The 18,963-nt window shown below is 43.9% G+C and overlaps 1 long non-coding RNA gene across 2 annotated transcripts in view; it reads right to left on the minus strand.

The window, feature by feature from the left end:
• The window catches only part of LOC141580317 (uncharacterized), a 117,701-nt gene that overhangs the window by 85,171 nt on the left and 13,567 nt on the right, over positions 1–18,963 (minus strand). The window contains exon 4 of one of the 2 annotated variants that reach the window (XR_012512517.1): positions 11,029–18,525. The exons of the other annotated variant lie outside the window; for it this stretch is intronic. This is a non-coding gene — a long non-coding RNA (uncharacterized LOC141580317). Of the gene's footprint in view, positions 1–11,028; positions 18,526–18,963 lie in introns of those variants that run through there. 2 annotated transcript variants of the gene reach the window in all.

Consider the following 18,963-nt stretch of genomic DNA (forward strand, 5'->3'; position numbering starts at 1 on the left):
TGCTACCAATGGTTTTTCAAAATCATGCATTTTTCTGGTTAGGTATTTTTTATTGTTTCTCATGATATGTAGAATAAGATGCAAACTCTCTTCCCTGGCCTGCAAGGCTGGACATGACACAGACCCTCCACACAGTTCCAGCCTGATCTCCTGCCACTGTTACACTCACCATCAGCTCCAGCCACAACAGCCTCCTCCTAGAAGTGAACCACAGCTCCACTACTTAGCTGTGTGACCTTGGACAGATTACTTAATCTCTCTGAGCCTTGGCTTCCAATTCGGAAGAAAAAAAGAGAGGGAGACTTAATGATGGTATTTACTTCACAGGATTGTGGCTAGGATTAATTCTAAGCGTGCCTGGCTTATAGTAAGCACTGTGCTTTCGTTATTATCATTTTGTCCTTCACAGCTTTACACATACTGTTCCCTGTGACGAGCATGAACTGAATAACATTTCTCACCTGGCTGGCTTTTTCCCCATCTTGGTTTTGGCTTAAGTATCCCTTGCTCAGGAAAGGCTCAGAGAAGCCTTCCTGACCACCCACTCTTCACCCTGCTCGTCCTGTTATTCTTCCATAGCATCATATTCTTTTCCTTCCAGGCATTTACCAGATTTATAATTACATATTTACATGCTGACTAATTTGATTCAATGTTTACCTCTGCCCTAGACTATAAGCTTCATGAGCATCATGGCAGGTTTGCCCAACTATGAATAACCTGGACTCAGAAGGACCTAGCACACAAAAAGTGCGTAATAAATGTTGATTTAAAGACGGAATAAAGTAAATAAATGAAGGCTCACTTTTTTTTTACCTTTTTTTAAAGAAATACTTGAGCACTTAGGTGTTCACTTTTAAATCTGCATGTTGAAACACGGCTATGAAGAGCCATTGTGCAGACAGGTGTATGTGCATTCTTCTTAACCTTGTGTTGGGAAGCGGCAGAAACCCAGCTTTGTTTTTAGGGAGTACAAGGATGTAGCTGAATTCAACTGAACCAGTTCGCATTGTCTTCCTGCCCCTGCTTTTCTCTGCCTGCTCCCTCATTCCCTTCTGCTGAATGACCATCTCCCCGGCAGGTTACCTGGTGGCCAAGAACTGCAGAGCCTCATAGCTTTTGGCTTCCACTGCCAGAGAGAGGCTGAATTCCTTTTCTCTATTCCAGCTTGGACAAATTTTTAGAAATAATCAATATGCCTAAATTGGTCAGATGACTGTCCCTGTGGTGATGGTCAGGGCATTCTCTGATAAGCACAGACCATGAAGCACAGACAGGGCCACCTGGAACCCACCTCTGCTGGTCCCAGAAGAGAAAGAATGGTTACGAGCCAAGCAGCACTCCAGTGCAGTCTACTGTGGTGAGGCATTAATCTCTGAAGACAGCCCTGGTATCTCTGGGACTCTCCCAAGGAAGTGCCTCCTGGATGCCCCCAAAATGCCATTGACTATTTGATTGACTAAAACTATTCTTTGTCCTGTTTTATTTTGTGTATTTATTTTTCCTTTCATATATTTATTTTCTATTACTTGTTACTTTCAGGTAAATTATTAAATTATATTATAATAAGTATCTGTGAACCACCCCCAGGGTAGCCACATTGCACAATGCTGGGATTCCCACTCACATTGTAGTTCTTAATGGTTCCTGAAGTTGTTCAAATTCCAGCCTATACAGCGATAGTAAATGACCTTGCTCACCATCCATTCCAGAACTAGACCACTAATCAAAACACACATATACTCCTTCCCATCCTGTCCTTCTGACTCTTCTCTTCTAAAGAGCTAACCACAACCTTCTTTTTAAATATAGTTTACACATATACGTCTGCTGTGCCAGATGATATTTTCCAAAGATGACCTCAACAGTATTTCCTACTTGTATGCTCATCTTACCAAACAACTTTAATACTTCTCACATCAAAGTGGAGAGTCTATGACTTTTCCTTTAATCTGTGCAGCCTTTGTGACTTCCTCAATCAGCAGGAAGGGGTTTATGTTGTGTAATCTCCAAGGCTAAGCCAAAAAATGCTGTATACTTTATCTTGCTTTCCTGGGGTGCTCCCTTTAAGGGAAGGAGGCAGACATTTAAGCAATCTATCTACTTATTCAGTCTCCTTACTTGTTAGCTTTAGTTAGTCTGGGCTGCTATAACAAAAATACCATAGGTAGTATGGCTTGATGACAAACTTATTTCTCACACTTCTGGAGGGTGGGAAGTCCAAGATCAAGTGCCAGTTGATTTGGTTTTTGATGAAGACCCTCTTCCTAGTTAGCAGACAGATCGCTTCTTGTTATATCTTCACATGATGTGGTAGAAAGTGAATGCTGGTCCTTTCATCTCCTTATAAGAGTACTCATATCATATTGGAGGATCCACACTCATGACCTCATTGAAACCTAATACCTCCAAAGGTTCTACCTCCAAATACCATCGCACTGGGGTTTAGAGCTTCAACATATAAATTCAGGGAGAATACAAACATTCCATCTTTAACACTTGCTATAGGTTTATTTAGATTCTGTATTTATTGTTGAGTCAGTTTCAGTAGTTTGTGTCTTTCTAGGAATTCTCCCATTTCATTTAGTTATCTAATCTGTTGGCATATAATTGTTTAAAGTATTCCCTTAAAATCCTTTTTATTTATGTAAGGTCAGTGGTGATGTCCCCTCTTTCATTCCTGATTTTAGAAACTTGGGTCTTCCCTCTTTTTCTTGGTCAGTGTAGCTAAAAATTTACCCATGTTGTATCTTCAACAATGCTCTTCATTTCTTTATGTGGAATCAAGCTATTGCAAGAGTCCTGTCGTTTCGACCTGAAAGAACTCCTATTAGTATTTCTCATAGAGAAGTTCTTCCAGCGAGTTATTTTTCATTAATTTTTTTTTGTTTAACTTGAAATGTTTAAATTTTCCCTTCTGTTTTGTTTTTTGTTTTTGTTTTTGTTTTTTTTTTGGTGTGTGGGTGTGTGGGTGTGTGGGTGTGTGGGTGGGTGTGTGTGTGGGTGTGTGTGTTAAAGACAGAGTCTCACTCTGTCTCTAGGCTGGCGTGCAGTGGTGTGATCTAGCTGACTGCAACATCCACCTCCTGGGTTCAAGCTTTTGTTTTGTCTCAGCCTCCTGAGTAGCTGGGACGTCAGGCACACAGCACCATGAACAACTAATTTTCATTAATTTTTTTTGTTTAACTTGAAATGTTTAAATTTTCCCTTCTGTTTTGTTTTTTGTTTTTGTTTTTGTTTTTGTTTTTGTTTTGTAGTGTGTGTGTGCATTTTTAGTAGAGACAGGGTTTCACCATGTTGGCCAAGTTGGTCTCCATCTCTTGACCTCATGATCTGCCCACCTTGGCCTCCCAAAGCACTGGGATTACAGGCGTGAGCCACCATGCCCACCTCTCCTTCCCCGTCTCTTCTTCAAAAAAAAGAAGACAGTTTTGTTTAATATAAAATTCATGGTTGACAGCCTTATTCTTTCAGGATTTTCAGTTTGTCATCTCACTGCCTTCTGATGTGAAGCTAGCTATTAATCTCATTAATAAACCCTTGCATGATTAGTTGTTTTCTGTTGCAACTTTTAATAGTCTCTCTTTGCCTTTGGCTTTTAGCAATTTGATGATATTGTGTGTAGATCTCTTTGAGTTTATCCTACGTCAAGCTTATTGAGTTTCTTGGATGGGAAGATTGTTTTTCATCAGCTTTGGAAGTCTTTATCCATTATTTCTTCAAATATTCTTTCCATTTCTTTCTTTCTCCTCTCCCTCTCTGAGTCCCATTATGCACACATTGGTGTGTTTGATGGAGACCCTCACATCTCTGAGGTTCAGTTAATTTTTCTTTTTTTTTCTTTCTATTAGATTGAATAATCTCAATTAACCTACGTTCAAGTTTGCTGATTTTTTCTTTTGCCAGCTCAAATTTTCTGGCAAGACTCTACTGACTTTTTAATTTGTTATTATATTTTTCAACTTCAGAATTTCTATTTGTTTCTTTTTCTGATTTCTGACTCATTGATAGTATCTATTTGTGAGACATTGTTGCAATGTTTTTAGACATAATTAATTTTTAGATATAATTTTCTTTAATTACGTTATTTGGATATATTTATAATAGTTGATTTAAATTCTCTGTCTGATAAATCCAACATATGTACTTCCTCTGGAAGAGTCTCTGTTAACTGCATTTTCATGTGTTAGGGCCATACTGTCATGTTTCTTTGCATAGCTTTTAATTTTTCATTTAAAACTGGACATTTTAAATAATAAAATGTGGCAATTCTGAAAATCAGATTCTCCTTCCCTCCCATCCATCCTCTTCAGGTTTGTTATTTTTGTCGTTTGCTTAGTGAACTAAGTGCTTCTGTTTGTTTCCTAGAATAATTCTGTAAAGTCTGTCATCTTTGTTATGTGCAGCCTGTACTCAACTAGCTTGGTGATTAGCTAATAATTGGAGAGAGGTTTATTTAAATGCCTCGAAGCAATTTATCTCCCATTCTATGCCATGGGTTCTATGTTTGTTGGGACACATCTTCAGTTCCCAGCAGTTTACAACTCTGCTAAGCTTTCACTTCCTGCTGTGCAGAGCCTCAATGTCAGCTAGAGATGAGAGACGTGGACTTCCTCAAGTCCTTCCTGGGTATATGCATATTGCCCATATATGGTCTTGTCCTAGATCCACAGGAATATGTTAAACTTTTAAAAAGATCCCTGTGAATATTTTATTCCTTAGATTTTTTTTAAAGTTTCTTTGCCAGTCCCTTGCCCCATGTGGTATCATTGACTCAAGCAGCTTGACGTGAAACAGTTGCAGCTGATTGTTTTTGAAAAGTATCCTAGGAGTAGGGCTTTCCTAAGTGAACTCTGAGTCAGGCAAGTAAAGATAAGTCCTGTGAATGAGGCTTTTCCAGAGAGCCCAGAGAGTGACAATTCTCTGGAGATGGAGCTTTTAGGGAGCACTCCAAACCCATCCTGCCCCTCTCCAGTGGTGGCAAGATGGCTGATTTTCATAGGTATCATGATTCCAAGGCTGTTGATTTTCAAGGCTACCACAGAGCTGAGGCAAGGGGAATGAGAATTGAGCACACAAAAATATCGCAAAGCTTGCTTTTTCTTGCCAAGATTCAGCCAATTTTTTAAAATAAACACTCCTTGAATTTTTACAAGCTTTTAGTTAATTTTCAGAGTTATGGAAATAATTGAGAATTGCAATTTTTGCCAGTGTTCTAGTTGCTTTTACAGACGAGTAGATATTTAGAAGTCTTTGCCATTCTGTAGCACTTTCTCCCTTATAAGTATATGAAGGGCATGATTAATAAAGTGTATATAAACTGAGACATAAAAAGCACACAAAATTTAAAATGATTTTTTCCATTTAGATTGAAGGGGGCAGTACAAAATGAAGCAGACTTTGGACTTCAAACCCTCTACAAGAAGAGAACAGGCTTAGAAAATCACTCAGATATAAATAGGAGTTGTTTTATATATGAAAAGAAGAAGAACTCAAAAGGCAATACCAAGAGCTCAAGAGCCCAAGAACCCAGAGGAGAAAGTGAAGAGACGCTCAGAACAACTTCCAAATTGTTAAGAGAATAAAACCTAATTATAACTGGCAATATGAGCCCAGATTGACTTCAGAATCGCTATGGACCAGTGACTGCTACATGCCTCTTTATGAACTGAAGTGTATAACTTATTCCTAATCCACCATTGTATGTTGGCTATGAGGGAAGAAGAACTCTTACCTCTTTAATTCACAGTTCAAGATCAAGAGGAACATATTAAAGTTTATCCTTAAAAACCACACCTGAGTATTGTCATTCACACCTGGACCTGATTTAAGTTATAATACCTACTTTTCAAGCTGGTACCATAATGGGCTAAGTTTTAGGAGTCTTGAGGACCAGTATATTTTGCATATGAGAGGGATGTGAATTGTTGTGGACAGAGGGTGGACTGTGGCCAGTGGCATTTTTCAAAAATAATCAAAACAGTATCTTTTATCCCACATGCATTTTTTTTTACAACATTATGTCCTTACATGGTTTGGGTCTGTGTCCCCACCCAAATCTCATGTTAAATTGTAATCCGCGATATTGGAGTTGGGCCTGATCCAATCACCTCCCATCAGGGAGTAGATTCTGGTTGGGGTGAATCCTTCATGAATGGTATAGCATCATCCCCTTGGCACTGTCTTGTGATAGAGTTCTTATGATACCTGGTTGTTTAAAAGTGTATAGCACCTCCCAGCCCCAACTTGATCCTGCTCCTACCATGTAAGACACCTCCTGCTTTGCCTTCCACCATGAGTAAAAGCTACCTCAGGCCTCCCCAGAAGCAGATGCTGCCATGCTTACTGTACAGCCTATGGAACTATGAGCCAGTTAAACGTCTTCTCTTTATAAATTACCCAGTCTCAGGTAGTTCTTCATAACAGTGCAAGAATGGACTAACACAGAAAATTGGTACCAAGGAGTGGGGTATTGCTATAAACATACCCAAAAATGTGGAAGTAGCTTTGGAACTGGGTAACGGGCAGAGGTTGGAACAATTCAGAGGGCTTAGAAGAAGACAGGAAGATGAAGGAAAGTTTGGAACTTCCTAGAGATTTGTTAATTTGTTGTGACCAAAATGCTGATAGTGATTTGGACAGTAAAGTACAGGCTGAGGAGGTCTCAGATAGAAATAAGGAACTTATTGGGAACTGGAACAAAGGTCACTTTTGCTAAGAACCTGGAGGCATTTCTCTAGGGATCTGTGGAACTTTGAACTTGAGAGTGATGATTTAGGTTATCTGGCAGAAGAAACTTCTAAGAAGCAAAGCGTTCAAGGTATGACCTGGCTGTTTCTAACAACCTATGATCATATGCATGAGCAAAGAAATAACCTAAAACTAAAACTTATATTTAAAAGGGAAGCAGAGCATAAAAGTTTGAAAATCTTGCAGCCTGGCCATGCGATAAAAAAGAAAAACCCACTTACTGAGGAGAAACTCAAAACTGGCTACAGAAATTTGCATAAGAGACACCAAATATTAATGGTCAAGACAATGGGAGAAATGCCTCAAAGGCATTTCGGAGACCTTCAAGGCAACCCCTCCCATCACAGGCCCAGATGCCTGGGAAAGAAAAATGATTTTGTGGGCTAGACCCAGAGCCCTGCTGTTCATTGCAGTCCTGGGACACTGCTGCCTGAATCCCAGCTGCTCCAACTCCAGCCATGGCTCAAAGGGGCCCAGGTACTGCTCAGGCCACTACTTTAAAGGTACAAGCCATAAACTTTGGCAGTTTCCACGCGTGTATTCCAAAGCCTGTGAGTGTGCAGAGTTCAAGAGTTGAGGCTTGGGAGCCTCCACCTAGACTTCAGAGGATGTATGGAAAAGCCTGGATATCCAGACAAAAGCCTAATGGAGGGGTGGAGCCCTCCTGGAGAACCTCGTTTAGGGCAGTGCAGAGGAGAAATGTGGTGTTAAAACCCCCACACAGAGTCCCCAGTGGGGCACTGCCTAGTGGAGCTGTGAGAAGAGGCCCAGGGTCCTCCACATCCCAGAATGGTAGACGCAGCAACAGCTTGTACCCATTACCTGGAAAAGCTACAGGTACTCAGCACCAGCCCAGGAGAGCAGCCACAGGTCCTGGAAAGCCACAGAGGCAGAGCTGCCCAAGGCTTTGGGAAGCCACCTCTTATACCAGTGTGCCCTGAATATGAGATGTGAGGTCCAAGGAGATTATTTTGAAGCTTGAAAATTTAATAACTGCCCTACTGGGTTTCAGCTCTACAGGGGGCCTGTAGCCCCTTTCTTTTAGCTGATTTCTACCTTTTGGAATGGGAGTATTTACCCAATGCCTATACCCCCATTTTATCTTGAAACAACTATCTTGTTTTTGATTTTACAGGCTCATAGGAAGAAGGGACCTGTCTTGTAGACTTTGAAATCTGGACTTTTGAGTAATGCTGGAAGGAGTTAAGACTTTGGGGGACTGTTGGGAAGGCATGATTGTATTTTGCAATTTAAGAAAGACATGAGATTTGGGAGAAGCCAGAGCAGAATGATATGGTTTGTATCTGTGTGCCCGCCCAATTCTCATATCAAATTGTAATCCACAACGTTGGAGGTGGGACTTGGTGGGAGGTAACTGGATCATTGGGGTGGATCTTTCATGAATGGTTTGACACCATCCCCTTGACTCTGTCTCGTGGTAGAGTTCTCAGGAAATCCGGTTGTTTAAAAGTGTGTAGCACCTCCCCCGATCCCTTGCTCCTGCTCTTGCTGTGTAAGACTCCTGCTCCTGCTTTACCTTCCACAATGAGTAAAACCTCCCTAAGGCCTCCCCAGAACCAGATGTTGCCATGCTTCCTGTACAGTCTGTGGAACCATGAGTCAATTAAACCTCTTTTCTTTATAAATTACCCAGTATTTCGTACTTTTTTATAGCAATGCAAGAACAGTCTGACACATCTTGATATTCTTCCCCTTGAGTGCTGGTGTCTATGTCCCCTCCCCTTGAACATAGGCGAGCCTTGTGTCTGCCTCTGCCAATAAAATAAGAAAAAAATGACACTGTAATTTTCAAGGATAAATTATAAAAATTTCATGTGCTGCCGTCTTATTCTTCAGGGGCACGTGCTCTTGGAACTCAGCCACTATGCTGTGAAAAAATTCAAAATATTCCATGTAGAGAGACCATATGGAGAGTCTACATGTAGGTTTTCTTGCCAACAGCTGAGTTGAGATAGGCAGCATCAACCACAAAACATGTGACTCCTTTTATCTCCAAATAATTGTAGACTGTAGCTGTTGAGTCATCCCCCAGCCTTCAAGTCTTCCCACATGAGACCCCAGGTGTTATGATGAAGACAAGCCATCTCTTTTATGCCCTGTCCAAATTTCTGGTTTCCCACAGAAACCATAAAGCACAAGTAATGATTGTTGTTGTTTTTAGCCACTAAACTTTGGGATTACTTGTTATGCAGCAATAGATAATTGAAACATATGCCTAAACAATATGGTTTAAAACCCTTACGCCTGGACCTTTGACTTGCTTGATTTTTTGAACACCACTGCTATGAATATTCTTGCACATTTCCTCTAGCACACATGTTAAGGGTGTCCTTTGACTATGTACTTAAGAGTAGAACTGCTGTTTACAATATATTCAGATTTACAAGATAATGCCAATTGTTTTTTCACCTTTCACAGCCAACTGGTTTACACCTTTAACAAGGTGTAAGAAATTCTGTCACCTTAGGGCTCTCACATGGCTGTCCCTTCTGTCTGGAATGTTCTTCCCCTACGCATCTGCACAAGTCACTTCCTCATGCCCTTCAAGTCTTTCTCAAATGCCACATTCTCAGTAAGGTACATCCTGAATGTGCCATTTAATTTGGAAATTACCCCACCATCACTGTCAGTTGTTCTTTTTCTCCTATATACCTCCCTTCTAGCATAAGATATAACTTATTTAATTATTACATTTACTGTCTATTTGCTCTCTCCTCCCTAAAGAATGTAAGCCATCATGCAACTGGTATTTTTATCTTCTTTGTTCATTGCTATATCCTGAGCGCCTGAAGGAGAATCCAGTGTATCAACAAAAAGAGTCAAACTCTATAAAATCTTTGAAGAGATTTATTCTAAGCCAAATATGAGTGACCAATGGCCCATGTTCTCAGGAGATCCTGAGAACATACGCCCAAGGTGGTCAGGGCACAGCTTGGTTTTTATACATTTTAGGGAGACATGATACATTAATCAACACATGTAAGGTATACACTGGTTCAGTCCAGAAAGGTGGAACAACTGGTTGTGGGGGGATTCCAAGTCACAGGCATTTTCAGAGATTTTCTGATTGGCAACTGGTTGAGTTATTATCAATAGAAAGGAACATCTGGGTTATAATAAGGGGTTGTGGAGATCAAGGTTTTATCATGCAGATGAAGTCTCCAGGTAGCAAGCTTGGGAGAGAATAGATTGTATCAGACTTAAAAAGTCTGTTCTATCAGTAATTCCAAAAGAAAAGACGGTATAATGAGGCATGTCTGGCTCCGCCTTTCCACTATGGCCTAAACCTAGTTTTTCAGGCTAAATTTGGAATGCTCTTGGTGAAGAGAAGGAGTCCATTCAGATAGTTGAGGGTGGGGGGGGGGCATAGAATGTTATTTTTGGTTTACAAGTGCAAAGTAGGGTTCGGTACATTTTTATGGAATACATAAGTGACTGTCTACATTGTTTCCAATTCCAGGTCCCTATGTTAACAAGTTGTAATATTTGCCAATTGAATAGATATATGTTAATTCACTATTGCCTTTACTTTTCTGTGATAATCATGAGACTATCTCCTGAAGTATTTATTCACCAAATATATTTCCTTTTCTGTGAAACCCTTGTTTATGTCATTTATCCATTTTCTTATTGAGTTGTTTGATCTCTTTTTGTTGAATGATGGGAGTTCTTATATATAATGTGAACTGAACCTTTGCAACTTACATGCATCCAAAATATTTTCTCCTAATATGCAGCTTGTCTTTAAGATGTCAAATAAACAAATTCCTTATTGCAATATAATCAGTGTTACGGTGAATTTTGTGTGCGTGCCTTGTTTAAGAATAAACTATTCTTCTTGTGTCAAACCATCAAGGCTGGAGAGGCAGTCCTTTCTAAAACTTTCCTTTTAATTAAAACATTTTAAAACATACTTTGTTGACCACAGAGGAATCTGTACATAAAATCCCAGGTATTAAAAGAACCTCCAGGCCCCTCCAGAAAGACAAGCCCACCCATCCCAGACCCAGGGCCCTCTTCGTTTCATTCAGCCTCCTTATCTTCTCCCCTCTAGCAATGTAATGAGAGACTACCCCATAAATCACTCCTAAGAGCTTGCAGGTGGACAAGAGGTTGGTGGGTGGGTGGGGGGGGGAGGGTGGGAGGAAACACCCAAGGGAAAGGGGCTCCAGTTTAAAAATCCCAACTGCAGAAGTACGCCTCCCCTATCAAAGACCATAGGCAAGTCCCAACAGAGGATTCTAAGGGGCACTCAGGGGGTTGATATGTAGCCAAAAGGATGATAAAGATGTGGGTGGGGAAAGGTAATGTACTAAGGAGAGCTCAGGCGAAAGCAGACAAGGCTGCCCTTTTGAGAAAGAGCCGCCCTTGCAGGTGGGACCCAGTAACCTCTATGCCTCTAACACACCAACATCCGACGTGACCCGTGCACATTGCACGGGTTCCTAGAAATGAGTGGAGAGCTAAGGACGGGTGGGGAACGCGATGGCTTCTGTGAGCACAAAGGCAACGGATAGCAATGTTCAGACCTTGGCATTGTCACTAACTAAGCACAGCTTCCAGAGGCTCCTCAGCTTCACAACCCCAGGACAAAGTTTATTTTTCCTTTATGGAGAAAAAAAAAATGGGAAATTTCAAAACATAAACACTAGAAGCTCTCCCTGTCTATCTCCCTAAAATTAGCTAGGCTATCAGTGTATTACCTGCAGGGATTTCCCTTCAAACGGATGATTCATCACATCTTATTTGAAGGGTTCAGACTCTGCCTCCAGTGAGTGCTCGGTTTGACACTCTCTGTCATTGCCGCTGGGAACAGAAGCAATAACCAGTTGCTGCTGCCAGGGCTCAGGGCTCCAGGAAACGTCCTGCCTCAGGTCCTTGCTGCCCCTGGAAAGACAGCCCTGTGCTGGGTGCTGGACTGAGGGCCGAAAGAATTTATCCTGGTCCCAGTTCTTCCCTTAATTTGATTGGGGTCTGGGTAGAGCATTTCCCCTCATCTATGCAGAGTTAGCCCTTTGTTCTGAGATGAAGTAAGAAATTGATAGGCCATCGGGCAGAGAGAACAGAGTTCCGGACTGCCTGTGATCCCACACCATATGGGGCAGAAAGGGTAAAATGTCCCTCTATGTCCAGCAAAATGACATGAGGTGCCCACAGGAAGCCCACCTTGCTCAGAGCGCATTCCGCAGCCCAGCAGCTGTCATGGGACATGCGATCCCAAGGAATCTCTTCTCAAGGCTACCAGCCACCCACCAGCCCTGTGTCATTGCAGGTCCCTTGAGCAGGCAAATAGCACCAAGGTCCCTGTGGTCTTAGCCCTGATGGGACCCATGATGTTCACAAGGTGCTGAGCCCCTTGACCGTAGTTTGAGCATCTGAGGTGTGGCAGTGAAAGGGGGACCCAAGGGTAAAATGTCCCTCTGTGTCCAGCAAAATGACATGAGGTGCCCACAGGAAGCCCACCTTGCTCAGAGCGCATTCCGCAGCCCAGCAGCTGTCATGTGACATGCGATCCCAAGGAATCTCTTCTCAAGGCTACCAGCCACCCACCAGCCCTGTGTCATTGCAGGTCCCTTGAGCAGGCAAATAGCACCAAGGTCCCTGTGGTCTTAGCCCTGATGGGACCCATGATGTTCACAAGGTGCTGAGCCCCTTGGCCGTAGTTTGAGCATCTGAGGTGTGGCAGTGAAAGGGGGACCCAAGTCCTACCTTCAAGGAGCTCACAGTCTGAGGAAGGAATGACCTATTATGATTCTCCTGAAGAGTGAGGTTAAGTCCCTGCATCAGGCTGGAAGCCTCCCCAAGAAGGTTCAGAACGTTCTTGAGTTCAGGGAGGCCCCCTCTGATGGGGGAGACCAGAATAGGGTTGCCAGATCTATTGAATAAAAATACAGGACACCCAGTTCATTGTGAATACAAATTTAGCATATAAAAATATAGGACACTCAGTTAAATCTGAACTTCAGATAAATAAGGAATCATTTTTTAAGATGAGGATAACCCATGCAATATTTGGGTCATACTTAAACTTAAAAAAATAATTCCTTATCTGTCCGAAATTCGAATTTAACTGGACATCTTGTATTTTATCTGGCAACCGTAGGACAAAACAAAGTCACAAGGCCCAAACCTAAGATAACATATGCGAGCAGGTAAAAAAGTCACAAACCGGGTCATAATGCTGATGGGGATGGGAAAGGGAAAAGGGTCACTCAATGTCTGCAGAGTGCAACCGGGCCTGGCAAGCTGCCCAGGAACGCATAGCCCACCTGGAAGGCCTCCGACTCCGCCGCAGCCCTACATCTCTGTGTAGGTGGCAGAGTCTGGGACCCTGGGAGTGCGTTCCAGGCGCTTGGCAGCCAGCTGTGTCCTCTCCAGCCAGAGCTGAGGCAAGGCCCACTGTGGCACAGGATCATGGCAGGACCCATGAGGGAGCGGGTGCCAAGACCTGCGGAGTACAGATGGGTGCCCGAGGAACGGCGTGTGCATTCAAAACAGAGTGATGGGAAGTTTTCTTTCTTGCCAGGAAATAAACCTCAGTGATATTGCCGCTAAGGGTGCTGGTGACGGCGCGACCCGAGAGCTAGGGAAACTGCAGAACAGGAAACTGGTGCAATCCACAGCTCGAGCCCCAGACTCCAAAGGGCTCAGCTCCCACGAAGCTGGAGGATGGAGGCTCAGAGCCAGGCTGTCTCATCCTAGAAGACTGGCACCGAGAAGTCCCCAGACAGCATCTCACCCCACACCCACGGATTCCCCAGCACCCAGCACGTGCGGCCCACACAAAGCAGCCAGAAGAGCCGTTCTCCCAGTCAACGACTTTGCGTCATCTGACTACGGCTCTCCCTTAGCTCCGTCAACCCCTCCATCTAGGGCAACCAGAGTTTCCTCCTTGAATGTGGGGCTGAGATGAAGGCTTCACAAAGGCAGTTTTCCAGAGACAGTTTTAGCAACACTTAGGAAGACGACTCAGCTTCCACAGGCCCGAGGTTTGAGAACCGCCAATGCTAGCCAGTCACAGACCGGAGGCTGAAGTCCCGGGAACTGTCTGGTGCCTCCTCTCCGCAGCCCAGGTCTTCTTCCTCAGCCCTAGGCACCAGGCTCCTGCCCCTGCTGTCCTGCTGTAAGGAAGGCTGAGAATGTCCGAACGGCCCAGAGCATTCAGAGTCAGGCCAGCTCTCACCACTACTGAGAGGCGACCAGTGCAGCCCGCTTTGAGGAGCTTGAGGAGGATGGGGGCTGGCCCCAACACCAAGAATTGCCACTGCTATTCTCACTAGTCACCCAGCTCCAGCTCTATGTCAGGCAATGCTAAGCACTCCAAACACTGTCTCGAACGCACAAACCGCCCTGTGCAGTGAGCACGGCTGACTTCATTTTACAGACAGAGACTTGGAGCCACGGGTATCTACCAGTCTGGACAGTTCACACCCAGGACAGGTCAGGGATAGAGACCAGTGAGACTAGCCCGTCTCAGACTTTGGAAGTCATCATCCGTTGGGGTTAAATCCCTGATTCTTGGGAGCATGATTCCCAAGATACCAGACGCTGCCTGCCCCCTACACTGGGATGCAGCTAGGAGCACCACGGGTCTAGGGTAGAGTCTGAGGCGTTCCCGAGGACCTGTGCTCTCCTGGGCAGCCCGCCAGGCCCTGCAGCACCCTGCGGACATTGAGCGACCCTTTACTTTCTGTCCCCATCAGCATTATGATGGTTTGTGAGCCAGGCTCCAAGTACTTGCAAAGCTGCTGTCTGACAGCAGGGGGCGCCAATGTCTGAGAAAAATCTACCTGCCGCAGAAAATCCAGACAATTGATGAAGAGGAATGCTTATGTCCAAGGGAAAGGGTGGGCAAATGATGATCTCTTGGGCTTGACAGGTCCCAGGAAAGAAACTCAAAACAAAACTGGCCTGTGGTGCGGGCACTCGGCCCCAGATTTAGTGAGCTTTAGATCCCAGGTGATTGAGCCTCTTTATCAGCATCCCAGAGGTCAGCAATGTTCCCTGGGGAAAACCTGCCTTACCTTTAGGGCTCCTCTGATTTCTAATCTGTCATGCCAGCCCCGAGAGGCTGCCACGACCTCTGTTTTCTCTCTCCCTTCTCAGAGCCTCTGCTGGCTTAGGTCAAGCCCTCACCCTAGCTCAGAAGAGGCAAACGCCCCCAGAGAAGAAAGTGAGGCAGGATCGCAGGCCCAGGAAAGCTGCTTCCTTCTCTAGCTCACTTGTCCTGCTCCTTGCTTCCACCGCTCTCCATTGTCTTTATAAATGTGGGATTTTCACAACTGATCCAGTTTTCCTTATTATTGCAATAGTAGCAGTTGGGGCCTGTTGCAGCTTTCTGGATCCTAACCAGGGCAACAGTGCAGGTTCTCTCTACACTTCTGTTTCCTCGTTTGTGAAATGATGCTATGTCAACATTAAGTGAGGGGAAGTAGTGTCTCAGCCCGGTTGGTGCCCAGAGGGCTTAGTAAAGTATAACCTTTGCTCTTCCCTGGAAAGGATGTGCAGGGTGAGGGCAGCCGTGTGGACCCTGGAGAACAGCACTGTCCTGGGAGTCAGAGGCTCGTACTTGAATCCCAGCTCCCCAATTTGTAAGCTGTGTGACCTTGAATACGTTGCTTAACCTCTTCTAGCCTCATTTTCTCCTCAGTCAAATGAGGAAAACGAATGTCAGTTTCATAATATCGCAAGGATCCATGGAAGCAGCACATGCGAAGCCCTTAGCTCCATGCCTGGCTCTTGGTAGGTACTCGAGGTACCTAGTAGCACATCTTGTTTCACTCTCTACCTGAAACAAGGGCAGCTACGCTAAAACACTACAGCATTTGGAGAGTGCCTATCAGAAACGAAATCTTATAATGAATATCAGAACGGTATCGTCTCGGTACACTCCGGCTCACAACAAAATACCATAAACTGTGTCGATTTTCAACAACAGAAATTTATTTCTCAAAGTTCTGGAGGCTGGAAAGTCCAAGATCAAGGAGCTGGCAGATTTGATGTCTGCTGAGGGACTGCTTTCTGGTTCACAGATGGTGCCTTCTGTGTCCTCGCGTGGTGGAAAGGGAAGGGGTTTTCTCTCAAACCTCTCTTCTGTGGGCACTCATCCATTCATGACGGCTCCACCCCGTAATCTAAAAACCTCCCAAAGGCCCATCTCCTAATACTAGCAGGGGGTTTAGATTTTAACATATGAATTTTTGAGGGGGGGAACACAAACATTCAGACCACAGCAGGTATAAAGTAATGATAAATATCTTTTACAATATGTATTAATTTAGCAACTTTCTGAAGCGCCTTGACATGCTTTATCTCTTTGCATCCACAGGTTCAACCAAACTCGAATCTAAAATATTTTATTTTAAAAAATGAATGTGCCTATATCGAACATTTTTTCTTGTCATCCTTTCCTAAACAATACAGCACAACAATTATTTATGTAACATTTACATTATATTAGGTATTCTAAGTAATCTAAAGATTATTTGAAGTACACGTGAGGATATGCCTAAGTTATATGCACATATTACACCATTTTACATGAGGGACTTGGGCATCCGTGGATTGGGGTATCTGCAGGCAGCCCTGTCACCACCCCACATGGACATCAAGGGACAGCTCTATTTAGCAAAACAGGTATCATCCCCATTTTAAAAATGAGGAAATCCCTGTGGAGAGAGAACAGGGAGCACCCCCAAGAAATAAGAGAAGGTGAGTGGGGTGGAATAGAAAGTGAAGGAGATATCAGGGTGGGAGAGTGGGCAGAGAGATCCCCACGGTACAGACCGCCAGACAGGGCTGGGCCTTGCAGACTGGGGTTAAGACTTGGGTCTTATTCTAATAGAAATGTGAAGCCATTTGCTGTCATCTGAATGTTTGTGTCTCCTCGAAATTCACATGTTGAAACCTGATCTCAGTGTGGTGGTATTTGGGGGGACCTTTGGGGGTCAATTAGATCGTGAGAGTTCTAGGTTGTGATGGGATTAGTGCCCTTATTAAAAGAGGCCCTGAGGGCTCCTCTGCCCGTTCCTCCACATGAGGACACAGCAAAAAGACCACCATCAGTGAACCAGGAGGCGGACCTTCACTACGTGATAAATCTGCCAGCACCTTGATCTTGGACTTTCCAGCCTCCAGAACCATGAGAAATAAATGTCTGCTTTTTTATAAGGCACCGACTGTAGGGTATATTTTTATAGCAGTCCAAATGGACTAAGACACCACTAAAGAGCTTTCAGTTGGGGAGAAGCCTCGAAGATGCCTAAGAAGGGAAGTAGGGATGGATTTCTCAAGTTTCTTTGATGATGAGCAATAGTAACAGAGTCTGGTTTACTTCAGGGGGGAAAAAACTAATTTAGTGCAAGAAGATGTAGCATCCATGGAAAGGCTAAACAACTGGGCCCTGAGATGGACGGAAAGAGAAAGGTGGCGGGCACTGAGACACACCCCTCAGGACAAGTGGGCTCCAGCCGTGCTTGAGCTTGTGTCATCTTCTCAGCATTCAAATTCCACAGAGACAGACTCTGAGGGGCCCCGCCTGAGCCACATGCTCACTTCTTGCCAGAAGACAACACACCTCGACTGAGAGTTTCTTGATAAACCGGCTTCTGAGGGAGAGGGGTGTTCCTCACAGAAAAATCACAAAGAAGCGAGGAGGGATTCCGGAAAAACAAACAAAATCCGTAAGGTATCTACTCCAGAGTCTGAAGGAAAGGTGGGAGGATCATCAAGGACAAACTGGATTTACCTGTGGCTTTGGCTAGGAAGCAATTCTTTCGGGCACCATCTTGTCAAGCGGCAAGCCACGTGGAGGCTTGGGAGATGGGAATTAGACAGGCTGCTAGATGGCACCTCAAATAAGGTCACATGCCATACAGCCCTTCCCCAGGCCTCAGTCCCTGACTCCTCTGCAGCCTTCAGAGAGATACGGCGTCACTCAACACATAAGCCACCAAACGTAGTAAAGAGGTGGCAGAGGACTGAGAAGGAATGCATTTATTCCACCAATAAGTATGTCTAAATCTATTCATCTAAGGATGAAGGCTGGCCCCGAACTGTTCCCTTCCTTGGGAAAATGAAGGAAGGGATATGTGTTATTATAGACAAGATTCTGGATGTGAAAACGTCAGGAAAACAAGTCCATAGGATCGGCCAGCAGAAAGCATCCAAGGTGAGGGACCAGAGCCACTTCTCCTGCTCCAAGAGATGCATCCGCTGAAATAGCTATGGTAGTTTCCTTCCTGAAGAGGCAAGATTTGCTCAAAATGTGCTAATTTAATGCATAACTTCTCACAGGAAGAACACTTCAAATGTGGGTTGCAGTATCTTAAGAAATCCACAATTCTTCAAAGAAAGCAGACGTTGCAAAAGGACTGAAGATAAACATTGCACAGGAGTTGGACACTGGGATGGGACGAGGAGCCTTTGCTTCCTCTGTGCTGCTTAGTTTCATAAGGACAGAGCTCAGGTTTCTTTGCAGTTTTGAGGCACTGGCCCGTTAGTCTTTGAAAGTCTTATTTTTACCTTGTTTTTCTGGAAGACTCCTCCCATTGCATTTAGATGAAAATTTTTTAATGCAAAAAGAGTGGCACTGATTCCCAGGAAAGGATCCCAGAGATGAAAGTGCGAGGTGTCGGATCTTCAGAACGCAACTGCCAAAGTCAAGAAATGTCTGTTTTTCAGCAAAGCAGCAGGAGATTGTGGGCACTTCTGACAGCAAGTGTCGCTTCCATGTGAAGCCAGCCGATACATTTACTGTGAGACCATGAGCAAGTATAGAGACATGTGACGGAAAGGTAGCACTGATTTCTTCTAAGGGAAACTCTGTCTACTGATGCATTACCACAGTTTCCTTAACTGGTCTCTCCAGCTCAGGCCTCTACTTTTTAAAATTTAGTCCGTTTTACACCAGCTCTCGGCTTGATCTTTCTAGCGAGGCACTGCTCTTTAACACTCAGAGGGCCTCCCCTCCTCAATTTTCCTAAACTCCTTAGCCCAATTCTCCTGAATGTTCAGTTATTTGCATATTTCCTCAACAATTTTTGTCATATCTGTGCACCCTCTATATTATTGCTTCCTGGTTATTGATTAAATTGCCTCACTTTCTTGTATAGTCATAAGCAACATTATCACTTTTTGTCTAAGTATTTTCAATACATGTTAATATAAACACCTAACGAAGAAACTTTAAGT

The sequence above is a fragment of the Saimiri boliviensis genome, chromosome 11 (genome assembly GCF_048565385.1).
Source record: "Saimiri boliviensis isolate mSaiBol1 chromosome 11, mSaiBol1.pri, whole genome shotgun sequence".
Lineage (NCBI taxonomy): Eukaryota > Metazoa > Chordata > Mammalia > Primates > Cebidae > Saimiri > Saimiri boliviensis.